This window comes from Lontra canadensis, unplaced genomic scaffold (assembly GCF_010015895.1).
Source record: "Lontra canadensis isolate GAN:19392208 unplaced genomic scaffold, GSC_riverotter_1.0 scaffold45, whole genome shotgun sequence".
In the NCBI taxonomy this organism is placed as follows: domain Eukaryota; kingdom Metazoa; phylum Chordata; class Mammalia; order Carnivora; family Mustelidae; genus Lontra; species Lontra canadensis.
The window spans coordinates 7266881-7280568 of NW_022631039.1; the positions used below are offsets into that span (position 1 = coordinate 7266881).

Consider the following 13688-nt stretch of genomic DNA (forward strand, 5'->3'; position numbering starts at 1 on the left):
GGATGGCTTCGAGCAAGTTACTTGACTTCTCTGGGTTCACTTCCTCCTCTCTACGGAAATTGTCAGAAACCCCTCAGGGCTGCGCTGTTAAGCAGATGAAGTCAGATAATGTATGTGGAGGCTTCCAACACGTAGCTGGAGCCGAGGAGATGTTTTCCTTCCTCTCCCCAAGGGCAGCACTCAGAGTTGGCATGTTTTAGCAGAACCCACTCTCCAGGTTAGTCTCCTTTCCCACTAGAGGGCTCAGCCAGCGTGAGCTCCCTCGTTGGTCCCACCGGACTCTTACCCCTTCTGCCTCTCGGTCTTCACGATGACAGGGGATGGGGCCCGGGAACAGCTCCAAGAAGTGGCAGAATGAGATGGTCCCTGGTGAGGCGGGGAGCTGAGGGGGTCACTGCCCACCCGGCCAGGTTGACTCTTCCTGGCTGGCAATGTGGAAGGCTCTGGAAGTTGTAGTCTAGATGAAACACTGGTCATGCCCTCTTCCGTGGCAGTTAGTGGAATGAGTTTCTGACCGCATCCAAACCTGGGTTCTAACCTGCAACCCTATTCATGCCACTTGCGACTTTGAGGCTCATCTGTGCGGGTGGCTGGCTACCAAGCATGTGTCTCAAAGTCATGGCAGGGGTGGGTTCCTGTAGTCTGGGATCTGTGGCACCTGCTGGAAGTGGTGAGTATTTAGTGACGAGAGGGCGGCGTTTGGCTGGGTGTAATGAGGCTCCGGGGAACCACAGATCCCAGGACAGGTGGGACTGAGAGACAGTGACAGGGGAGGAGTCAAGAGCATGGAGTGGAGGGGTAGGTGGTGGGAGGATTACAAGACCTCACCTCCCGGCAGGGCACCGGCCCTGCTCCTCAAGCTCACAGCTACCCACCCACTGGGTCACTCTGGCCGGCGATAACATCACTAGCACAGAGTGTGGGTAAAGCTATCGGAGATCAAGGAAATGAGAACTTCGAGATGTAAAACACTTTGCAAGTAACTGCCAACAGAGAGTAGTGGAGCGGTCTGAAATAGGCTGGGGGAGAGACATGTGGGCTACTCCACATGCGGGCAACGAACTTGGCTGAGCTCTGGGCTGTGATCAAACTGTGTCCCCGAGCTCCCTCCCATGGGCACACGCACATGTCCTCAGGCCCCCCTTTGACCATCTGCTCCGTGGTGTCAGTTTCACGTAAGGAATTACTGCATTAACTTGATGGAACATAAATAAAACCTAATTATCATCCAGACTGAGTTTTTCCAAGGCAAGAGAGATCTGCAGAAAATAAAATAGCTTAATAATTTAAATTCCACTGTATTCGAATAAATGCTACATGACTATTACAAGTTGGATTGATTCTAGTCCAGGAAAAAAAAAACCAACAAACTGGGAGACAAATACCACTTCTCATCATCATTCAAATCTATTCCCCTTAATCCTTCACATTTATCATATGAGGGGAAAGAGGCACTGAGAGGTCAACGGACTTGGTGAAAGCCAAGGTCACTGGTAAGTCAGACCTCAAATCGAGGTCTGGGCCCTTAGCTTCATACCACAACTGCCTCTTGGTCTCACAAGATTCCCTGCAATGTTCTGGGACTGTGAGCAGATAGAATAGGGCCTTTTTTATGGACAGAGAATGCTTTTGATTTATACACCGGGGGTATTAACCCTCCATGTTGCCATCCATCCATTCATTTGCTCATCCACACCCCCATCCACCCATCCACCCATCCATTCACACACACATCCAGCCACCCAACCATCCATCCACACACCCACCCACCCATCCAATCATTCATTCATCCATCCAACCATCCACCCATCCATCCACACACACACACACCCACCCATCCACCCACCTACCCACACACACACATATCCACTCATCCATCCACCCAAACATCCATCCATCCATCCATCCATCCACACACACACACACAACCCATCCATACACCCATCCACCCACCCAAAGTTCAGAGGGCCTACCATGTGCCTAGCACGGTGCCACATGAGGACACAGATCCTGTCAACTATTAAGTGCCATGGAAGCAGCATGGGAGTTAATTACTTGCAACTACAGACCACAGTCTAGTTCAGGTCCAGCCCGGCACACAGTAGTTGTTCAGTAAATACCATCGAATCAAAGAATGAATGAGTAAACACTGTCATCCAGAAGCTTATGCTCTGGAAAGGGAGACTGCCCTAGAGAGTGTGACCTGAGTCAGTGGGACCAGGATCACCTCCTGGCCTGAACAGTGTGGTGGAGCAACGAAGGGGGAGGTCTCTGCCAAGGTGACCCCCGCTCAGCTGGTGACAAGACCACTCTGGTGGCTCCAGGACAGGGGTGCCCTGACACGGAGCCTGCTTCCCGAGTTATTGCAGAGCGGAGATGCAAGGGGCAAGAACTAGGACTCCTTTCGGGCACCTGCACGAGTTCCTTTAGCACGCAGGACCTTGAATTCCTTTCCTGTGACCCTCCAGTCTCTAGAGGCTCCAGTGCTGAGCCAACTCTGCCGACAGTGTTTGGCTCACTTATTCTAGAACCATCTGACTGCCCCTCTCCGTTCCAACTCAGTCCATTTCAATTCACCCAATGCTTCCCTGGGACCCACCGTGCACTGGAAAACCCTCCGAGCCTTCCTTCGGGAGCAGGGTCTGCTGGGGAACCCTGCAAGAGCCCCGACTTCGGGCGGCCTGTCTCAGGGCCTCCAGCAGAGGCAAATGAAAGCCGGGCTGGGGTGGGGGGCACCGCACGTGGGTCCGTGCTATAAACCTCCGCCGACGGTTACCGAGAGGATGTTAAAAATAATTATCCACTGAAAATATTAGATTTGCTCTGGATTGTTCATTACATACAATGGCTTAATAGGACTTTTATTGAATAGCTGCAGAGCTCTGGGCCGAAATCAATTTGCCAGACACTCGGAATTTTGATGTGTGCTGTTGACTTCCACAACACGGAGCAATTTGTAATAGCTTCGGCTCGCTGTTGTTTCCAAAGCTCTGCTACATCACAAGCATTTATTTCTGACCACAAAATTACATTTATTCAACAGAAAGCAGCTCTGGGTCTTTAAGAGGTTAACTTCTGGAGTGCTTGGCTGCTGGCCAGCCCCCGGCGGAGGCGCGGCGCGGGCGCAGTGGCACACGCGGTGGCGGCCGCGCCGGGCGGGCGGCCGTGATTAATGGGCCGCTGAGTGCGCCCCTCTCTGCGCGCACACGGCTCGCTCCCCTGCTTCCATAGATCACGGGCTTAGCCTCCACATATCTGACTGAAATTGAATTTGGCTTCTCTCTCAACCGTTCATTTCCTATGTTAGGCAAGGTTATATCCTTTTCTGCATGAGCAGAACCAAACTAGCTGCGGCTACAGAAGGGAGAATGTGTTTTCAATTAGGAAGCTGGCCTGCACGCGCAACCGCAGCCCCGCCGCTGCCCTAATGGAGCCGTCACGGAAGGAGCCTCCAGGAAGACACCGCACGGCGCCGGGCCCTCGGACAGCACTGCGAGGTAATTAAAGCACGGTCACCGTCACCATCGCGGCCACCGCAAATGCCACTGGCGTCCCCTCAAGTAGCACACACGTGAAAAGTTCTGAGCGTCTGCAGGTGGCTGTGATGCTGCGTGGGCGGAGAAGCAAGACCCCTCCCCGCCCCCCACCACCTCCCAGAAAGGGGTCAGGAGAGCAGGTGAGGCTGGGGTCCTCGTGAAGCCCGGTCTGCTCCACACTCGCCTGTCGGGGACGCTGGGTCCCGACTCACAGATGGCCCCGGAGCCCCTGCAAGGAGAAGCAGCCTCAACTGTCCTCGTGAGTCCCCAGGAGCCTCGCGGGGGGTCTCGCCCAGAGCCCCCACTGAGTACTTACTAATGGGGGAGGACGTGAGAAGGTGAGCTGTCGAGCGGAGGGGGCCGTGCTGAGCCGGTGCCGGAGGGCAAGGAAGAGGGTATGAAGTCAAAGGGAAGACGCGGGCCCTCAAGGGGAAAAGGGAAGTACTCGGCCTGACATGGGTCTTCAAGGATGGAAATGGTTCTTCCAGGTGAGGGAGAGCAGAAGGTTCTGAAGATGGAGGCCGTGGCTTTAGGAGAAGGTCAGAGGCAGGAAACCACAGGGTATGTTTGCGGACAGGACACAGACCAGTCTGGCGGGAGCAGAAGCCAAGGACCGAAAGCCCGGACACACCTTTAAAGCTCCATCGGGGCGCACCCCACCTGCCTGTGCGAGGTGCTCGCGTGGCCGGAGCCACGGAACTTGGCCTTGAGAGGACGTGCCCGTGCAGGGAAGCCGGCCCCGTGGCTCCTACCAGTGGCTGTGTACGAGCCTCGGCATGGACTTTGTCCAGTTCCAGCTGCTGGGCCAGGGCCCCGGGCAGCTGAATCGGGATCTCACCAGGAGGAGCCGGGGAACGGAATTTCTGGGAACACGAGGGTGATTCTCAGACAGCCCGTCGGTCCCTCGGAGGACAGGCTCGGGGAACCAGCGGTCTGGCCTAACCCTGTGTGACACCAGCCTGTCCACAACACTCCGCGCAGCACTTGCTGAGCGCGGGCATGATGGGGCCTTGCAGAAGAATGGGTGAGAGGGGACCACACTCCTGGTAGGTTGTCCTGTGCCCCTGTTTGAATGCTCCCACTGACAGGAAACTCACTTCCTTACATGAGCCCTCGCTCTGTTTCTGAGTGGCTCTAACTGCTGATAAATGTCCTCTTCTGTTCTGCTGATGACGGTCAACCCAAGTATCTGTCCACTGAGTCATACCGTTCCTCAGAGCTACAGGGCTCCCTGCCGCCTCTCTCACTCACCAGCTCGTTTCACAGAAGAGCAAAGTCAGACGGGAAGGAGGCCCGGGAGCTGCCCGAGGTCACAGGAGTGAGCGGAAGCTCCTGGGCTGACTCCCAGGTCCTTCCAACTCCTGTGACACATCCTCTGGAGTAAAGCGCTCAGACGCTCCGGCTTTATTTAGACGTGGCCTTTAGATCTGAGCGCTGAAGTATGTTACCGATACGGCTACTGGACGTCCTCCCAACTCTGGGCAACTTTTAACGAAGTCACAGACCATTTACCCACCATGAATTCGCTTCATCTAGTCCTTGATTAAAATCTGTCAAACGGCCCTGCAAGTAGGCACAGGGCCTCGGTCTGCCCGGGCCTGCCTTCCTCCCTCACTCCCCGGCCTTCCCTCCGGCGCCCGATCCCCCAGAGCGCTGCCCCCGCTCAGCCCCCGCTCAGCCCGCTCTGCCGGACGCTCCTTCACCAGCCCGGAGCCCGTCTGGTCCTTCTCGCCTCTCCGGGCTCACTCCCCGCGCCACCTCCTGGGAGAGACCCGCTCTACCTGCCTGCCCGTCTGAATTCCTTCACAGTACGCGTCCCCGTTTGACGAGATTCTCTGTCTCTGTTACGCTTCCCTGCGTGACAACATAGGCTTCAAGGCAGCAGGGGCTTGGCTGCCAGAGCCCAGGGTTCGAACCTCAGCTCCTGCTTGGCCCAGGGCAGTGTGCGGTCAGAGGGCTTCCCTGAATGAGAGAAGGGAACAGGAACCAGAGAGGAAAACGCCGCACCAGAGGCGAGGTGGGGTTTCACGCGGCCTGGCGTCGGCTCAGAGCCCTGCTGGCGTGTGGACCTTCAGGACTGAGGCAGGTTCCAAGGGACGATCTGGTCCCTCGTGCAGGCCAGGGGGTAGGGGACTCAGACAGGGGACTCAGGCAGGAAGCCGCCTGCAGTTGGCGGTGGGAGGGCGGGGAGCCCAGATCAGTCTGTAGTGACGCGTGCCTGCCCACTGTTACGGAGATTTGTGCCCACGGGGGACAAGGTGTGCAGGGAAGCATCCACACGGGAAGGGCTGGTCGGAAGAGGAGGGGAGCCTCAGAACACGTGCAAAGCTGTCTGCACAAGATGAACACCCACTGTCCTTATCCGACACCGGGGAGGGGCGCTAAGATGACGGAGGGCATCACTTCCCTGTTCCCCGCACAGTACTGGAGGCACCGGCGTGGGCCCCGGTCCTGCCATGATCGCCCAGGTGTCTCTGGGTAGCTCCTTCCCTCTCCGGGCATAGCTTCCTCGTCTGTGAAATAAGGATGCTGCTTCCTCCTCAGTCCATCCAGTGGACGCCTACTGCATGCGCATGAGGGTGAGGGGTGGGTACACAGAGGCCGTGCAGACCTAGAGTCCAGAGAGAGTGGGTGGGCACAACAGAACCCACAAAGACCAGGACAAAAGCACTCGGGGCCAAAGGAGACGGTACTACAAGAGAAACACCAAGGGCCCTCGGTGTGGGCAGGCAGAGGAGGCTCCGGAGGGCACGTCAGCTGCAGCGAGCACCAAGGAGGGAGGAGAAGAGGGACCGGGCAGGGGGTGGGCTGCAGCTAGGCCGGGAACCCTGAAGGCTGAGGTCAGGGTTCTGTGTGTGCCTCAAGGGTGCGGGAGCCACGGAAGCGCAGTGCTCCTGCTCCCGGCGGACGCACAGAGCGGAGTCGCGGGCGGAGCGGGCAGGAGCTGGAACGCAGACCGGTTCGGGAACCACTCACTGCGGTGGCCTCGGTGGCACATGACAGCTTTGGACAGGCTGTGGGTGGTAGGGATGGAAAGATGCGGGCAGATGAGGGCGCTGGGATGAAGGATGGAGGAGAGCGGGGCGGACGGGAGGGAGAAGGCGTCCTAGATTTCCAGCTGAGGCTGCCAGGCGGATTGCAGGGCCATTCCTGAGCAGGGAGGGGAGGCAGCAGGAGACCCCAGCAGGGATGGGAGCTGGAGATGGCACGGTTGAGGGTTCAGAGTCCTCTCCCACGGATCACCTGAGCTGTACTATGCAAGAAGGTAGTCTCATGTGAGTCTGGAACGCAAAGGAGACAGTCGGAGCCAGACACCTGAGTTTTCAGAGACGGGTCCCAGGAGATGAGCGCACAGAGCGCCGTCGCTCAGAGGGCTGGGAGCCAAGGAGCCGCCCAGGAAGACTGAAAATCAATACTCAGAGAAGTGGATGGAAAGCCAGGAGAGCACACTATTGTGGGATGTCGGAAGACGGGACCAACACTGAGAGGAGCTGTCGGGTAGGCTGAACGCCCCTGACTTGAGAGAGCCAAGGACGACGTGGGTCAAGGGTAAGGGGACAGACGCCAGACCGGGGTGGGCTGAAGAGTCAAGGGGACACATAAGAGTGGCGACAGCTCTTGGGAGAAGCCCAGCCCAGAGGGCTGGGGGATAAGGCAGGCACCTGTCCACTCACTCTGTGTCACGATGGAATATACTAGCGCTTACAAAATGCAGATGAGCAGAGACTGAAGACCCAGGACGGGGGTCCCTGCTGGGCTCTGGTTCCTCAGAAAGAGAGGAAGGGGCCTTCCCAGTGTTGTGAGGACGGGGTGAGCTTATGCTCGGAAAGCACCCAGCACAGCACGTGGACTCGCTTCAAGTGCCACAAATGCCATTTGAGACACTCACACAAATGTGCCCCCCCACCCCCCGCCCTGCCACAGCCCCGTGCACGGCCTCACTGGAAGCGTCCCCTCACCTGGAGATTAAAATTGATTTTATCTCATACATGAAATGCAAAGAGAGGGGAGAATGCCAAAATACGATCCCGAAACTACTGCCTCATAAGCCTGCGTCTTCCTTTTTGAAAAAGGTCGTTCCTGCTTACTAAAGAGTATATAAAGTAAAAAACAACAACAACAAAACCGAGCACCTGTGCGTAGGAACACTGTCATGACCTTTGAAACCTCCTTGGGCCTAGCTAGGATAACCTGTATTCTGAATTTCCCACTTAACCTTTTCTTTATGGTTTTATTGCATAATAAAAATATACATCTAGACAATGTCAGCTCAGTAGTGCCCGTTTTCTCGTCATTCATTCTCCCTTGCCAGGACGCTCTCTGCCTAGTCTTTCTACTGCTGATGAAAACGTGTTGTTTCTGCCTGTTCGTGAGTTTCAGACACTCCTGCCCTGGCTTCCTGGGGCCCACGTTTCAGCTTAGTTAGAATTTACACTCAGGAGTGGAAGTGTGGGGTCAAGGTGTGCGCGCTTCCGTAGCTCTAGTATCTGATGCCAGACTGGTTTTCACAACAGTTACACAATTTCCACTCCTACCTTGGGTTTTGGATTCTGGCCAACCTGGAAGCTACGAGAAAGCTGTGTTTAACTTATTTTAATTTGCATTTCCCTGATTATGAGGTTGGGCATCTTCTCATGTATTTACTGACACATTCTGATTTTCTCTGAGGATGCTGTTCGTGGCTTTTGCCCAGTTTCCTATTGGGTTATTTGACTTTTTCTCATGAACAGGTAAAAGCTTTTAATACTTCCTTAATACTAATCCTTCGTTAACTATGTGTGTGGCAACCGTCTCCTCCTGATTTGTGACAGAGCCAGGGATCCCCCACAAGAGATCTGTTTACAGTCGGGCTGGCCCTATGAGCATCATTTGCATCAGAGACATTTGGTCTTTATTATGAAAGAGATTCAGATGAGTCTAGATTATCCAACAGATAAACTGTCTTGAGAAAGGTGAGCCTTTTCCTAATATACACAAAGGTAAAACTGAGCAGGCAGTGCCCCAGGCTTACTCTGCCACCTTACTCTGTAAGCTGTCTTTCTGTAATTAAGTAAATAAAGCTTTTGCTTAAAACTTTTAACGTAGTTAAAGTGTAACAGTTTCTTCCCTTTAATGTAGTTAAAGTGTAACAGTTTCTTCCCTTATGGTTTCCAAGAAATCCTAGCAACCCGAAGTCATCATATGCTATATTTTCGTCTACAAGGTTTAAAGTTTTGTCTTGAGTCTTCATTTGTAATTTGTGTTTGCATACCGTGTGAGGTATGGATCCAATCTCACTAATTCCATAAGGATAACCCATTGTCAGAGGACCATTTACTGAAAAATCTGTCCTTTCCTCACTGATCTATAGTCCTGTTTTTGCAACACTCATGTCTTTTCTATATGCACGTGTCGGTTCCTGACTTCTTTATGATGTCCCATCAGGGTATCTGTCTGTCCCTGAGCCAAATCACTGGTAGCTTTCCATCATGTGGCAGGGAAAACCCCCCACCTTGTTCTTATTTCATGCCACCTTCACCACTACTGACCCCACCTGCTCTCGCTTATACTTCTGGAATCAGTTTTTCAAAAGTTCTGTGAAAAATTCTGTTGGAATGTGGACTGGAATTCCAATGACTCCCTCTAATCAATTTGGAGGAAATTGATTATTATTAATAATAGTGAGAATTTCTATCCTTGCATACCTTCTGTCCCTCTACTTAAGTCCCCCTTAATACCTTTCAGTATAAATGATCTACTTTTCTCCAGAAAGGGTTCCTATGTTTTATTATATTTATTTCTAGGTATCCTTTATTTTTTGTCGCCAACTCTAGCTATATCCTTTTCAGTTTTTGTCAGTGTAGAAGTATGTAATTACTTCTGCATATTGATTTTGTATCTAGCAACCTCATTAAATAATTGAGGCTTGTTTGAAAAATGTTTTGTTTCTTCTGTGATAATACTTGATCTTTTTCTTGTCTTCTGTGGTAGTTGAAACATCTAGTACAATGTCGAGTATAAGCAGCAATAATTTACTTGTCTTGCTCCTGGTTTCTAAGGGAATATTTTTGATGTTATTGAGTATAATGATTTGTTATAAGTCTTTCGTAAATACTTTCCCCCTAGTTAAAGACGTTCCCCTCTATATCACATGGCTGGTCGGTTTTTTTGTTTGTTTTTATCATGAATGATTGCTGAATTTTATCAGATCCTTTTCCTCTATTAAGATAATTTCTCCCTTTAATCTGCTAAGGATATCAATGTGCATTAGTAAATTTTTCTAATGTTAAACCAAACAGCATTCTTGGGATACACAGAACTTGACGGATTCCACTTACCAACACCCCTTTGGGGACTTTTGCGTATCTATTCACAAATACGATGGACTTTGAATTTTCTTTTCTTGTGCTATCCTTGTCTGGTTTTGGTACCCAGGTTACACTAACTTTGCAAAAGGAGGTTAAGATGTGTTCTTTCTTTTTCTGTTTCCTAAGGGAGTCTGCACAAGAGCAGAACTTCTCTGTTTCGTGAATGATTGATAGGATTCTCCCAAAAACCGTCCTACCTGATGGAAACGTTTCCGCGACAGTTACAAGGCTACTCAGGGTTTCCATTTCTTCTTTAATCAGCTTTGGAACATTCTAGTATTCCAGAAATGTGTCCGTTCTGTTTAGGTCTTAAAATTTTTTGGCATGAAATTGGCCGTAATATTCCCTTACTGTTTTTTTTAATCTCTACTGTGGCTGTAAAGTTACCATCACTAACCTATTACCATCACTAACCTTTTCTTTCCTGATTAGGAAGTCTCTTCAAAGAACCAATGTGGTAGTCTCATCAAAGAACCAATTTCTGAGCTATTTCTCTCTTGGGTCTTTTTGTTTGTTTGTTTTTAATTCTTATATATTTTTATTTTTATTATTATTTGTATTTATTCTTTCCTTCTTCCTGTTCTCTTTGAGCTTATTCTGTTGTAATTCTCTAACTTTTTAAGCTGGATGCTCACAGGTTTTCAGTCTTTCATTTCCTCCCCGATATAAGCATCTAAGTTATTTCTTAAGAGGATTTTCCTCTCTGAGAACACTTGTCTTAAGCATCCAGCTCCCCTACAGCCAAGAGGAGGAGGACCCAAACCAATTTCTTCCCCCCTCAACCTTTTTTTTTTTTTTTTTAAGATTTTATGTATTTATTTGACAGAGAGAGATCACAAGTAGGCAGAGAGGCAGGCAGAGAGAGAGGAGGAAGCAAGCTCCCTGCTGAGCAGAGAGCCTGATGCGGGGCTCGATCCCAGGACACTGGGATCACCACCTGAGCTAAAGGCAGAGGTTTTAACCCAGCCTCTGCCCCCCAAACTTTTATACCAGGAACCCTTGCTGGGGAGAGAAGCAAGGAGAGGCAGAGACAATTACGAAGAGTCAGCACTTTCCCAGAGTGTGTTACTTCACTGAAGGGGCTGTCTGAATCACTGGACTAAAATAAGTCTTAAATTGGATTGACTGCTGAGGTGGCCCCTTCTCCCCCACCGATCAGTTGGCCGGGCTTGTGAAACAGGCAAACTTAGGTATGGCAACCAATCAGTCAATTCCTCAGTCAAATTTCAGGGTGAGCTAAATTTGATGATTTTGCTAGAATGACTCTGAGTGACCCATGAGATAAGAATATTCCCTACTATGCCACCAAGAACAACAAATACAGATAATTCGCTACTTTCTTTTAAAGCGATTTCCTGAGCAGATGTGCTCGGTGCCCCTTTCTCCTCATGAGCCTGAAGAAAAGGAGGGAGGCCAAAACGCTACCTCCGGGGGCCCTCACTGTTCAATCCTTTATTCCCGTGATGGTACAACACACTGCAAACACACCCTCTTGCAGGAACTCTGAAATCCTATGTGAATTTCTCGCGGTCTGAAAACGATACCTTGTTCTTTGTTTTCTTTTTTCTTTTCAGGATCTCAAATAGTGAAGTCGTCTATACAGATTCCAAGGCAAAGAACACATTTTCACAACACCATACCTTGTTCTGGGGGAACACAAGCACTTTGGGATAAACTCAAAGAATATATCCAATAAATACAATTGCATTCAGCAGGCACTGATGAAGGGTACAAGAGTGATCCTCTGATTAGAGAAGGCAGCATTTTAGAAAAACGAGCTGAATGGATCCTGACCCATCAAAGCACCGAGACATGCTGGCTTCTGGCCTTACACATCAGAAAACCGACCCTGTCACGTGGTCCCCGTCTGCAGCTGCCCTCTGCGATGAACGCTCCTTCTTCAGAAACAAGGCGGAGTTGGCCCTTTCTACTTAAATTAGCTTACTAGAAAGCACAAATTATCTAATATAAACAGAGCAATTAACAATGGTAAATATTAGCAGTGCTATAAAAATATTTGTTTTTCAAATCACCTTTTCAAAATAAAAAAAGGGGGGAGGATTAAGAAATCTGGATATCTCCTGGGCATTTTGAACTTAATATATCTGGAAGCACACCCACTACCCCATTCAGAATGTAGGGTAATCTATAATAGAAGCAGGTTACATTCTTAAGAGTGAGAGGGTGTGAAGACAGTGTTTTATACTGGAGGAAAATGTGTATGTAATATAACGTAATATGAACGTGTGTGGGAGGGTGAAGAAGTAGATGTATAAAAATTGTATACGCCCATGCCTGAAGTACAACACGTGAACTTGGTTGAACCCCAGATCAGGGGCAGGGCAGTTATAAAGAACATTTGGGGAGTAACTAGAGAAGACGGATTTGGGATGGAATTTTAGCGACCGCGGAATGAGTGCTGCTTTCCCAGGTGTGATACTTGGGCTTACATGGTAACAGTGGGGAACAGCCTGACTTTTTGGAGATGCAGGTGCATGTGTTTAGGGGTGCGGAGCCGGGCTATCCACACGTGCTTTCAAATGCTGAGCAAAAGGGCAGCGGGAGCAAACGTGGCGAAATGCCAGCGTGCGGTTGAGTGGGGGTAAAGGGGGTACGCATGTTCACTCGACTAGTTCTTTCTCCTTTTATGCAGCTTGGCAATTTTTCAAACAGAATGAAAAACAAGCAAAAACCCAAACCAGCACATAGGGCTACTTCGGGGGCAGAAACACTAAGCCACCGGGCCTCACAAAACTGCTGAACGGGTAAAAGAAGAGATCGGATCAATGCGGGCAGGTGTAAGGTGACAGGGTCCCTCGGAAAACCAGGGTTTGGAGACGCATTTGTGAGGAAAGGCAATTCATGTCCTTCCAGCCCTGGGACAGTCATACCCCCGAGCCTGCTGGGTCTGAGCTCGGGAGGTCTCCTGCAGCAGGGCCGGTGAACAGAAGGGCCTTCTGTGGTGTCCCTCCCGACGCCTGCGGCGGTGCCCACGGTCCCTGCTCCTTCCTGCACAGCAGGCCTTGCCCTCTGCTGTCACCTGCTCCCTGGAGACTTTGCCCGACGGCAGCCCCGACCCCTGCGTCTGGAACTCTGGGCCCAGGATGCTGGCGTCCTCACCGCGTGCCCCAGAAGCCCTCTAGAAGCTGCCGTCTCACTCCCTCAAACCCTGCCTCCTCCCCACGTGCTCCGAAAATGCAATTCTCAAGATGCTACCGATGGGGGTACTCCCGAGGGCTCTGAGAAAGGCTTGTTCTCATCACCGCTGTCGTCGTTCCCACGGCAGGAGCAGAGAGCCGGGGACGGCCACCTCCACGACAGTAACGACATGGCTGGTTTTCTGAAGTTCCCCGAGTCTTCCACAGACGGCAGAGGGGGGAGCAGGAGCATCACCCACCGCAAGGGATCCCACCTGCGGGGGCTGCCCGACATCGTGTCGGACGGCGCGTTCCTTCTCTGGAAGGCCCCGGGGGCACAGCTCTCCCTTCCACCGAGCCCAGGCTCGTTCCTCAGGGCTGCCCGTTGCTCTTTGTTTCCAGCCTCGAGCCAGTGAACTCCCTCCTTCCCCGGTAGCTGGGTGGGAAAGCACCAGGTCGCCCCCCTCCATCCTTCCCGCACGGGAGGGCCTCCCGGTGGCGGCGGCCGGGGGCCTGTGAGGCTGGGGAGGCCCACGGGCTCCTGAAGCCTGCAGCGTGGACACACTCCGTCCGCTGGGTGAGGCACAAGCACGCAGGCTGCTTGGCCCCGAGTCACCCACATCCCCCAACACTTCAGCTACGGCTCCGCTCTCCACGCGGGCCTTAAC

General features: G+C 51.7%; 1 protein-coding gene across 11 annotated transcripts in view; it reads right to left on the reverse strand.

Annotated features, from left to right (window-relative positions):
- CUX1 (cut like homeobox 1) overlaps positions 1 to 13688 on the reverse strand; it is a 352264-nt gene that overhangs the window by 176717 nt on the left and 161859 nt on the right. The gene's annotated exons all lie outside the window — the stretch shown is intronic.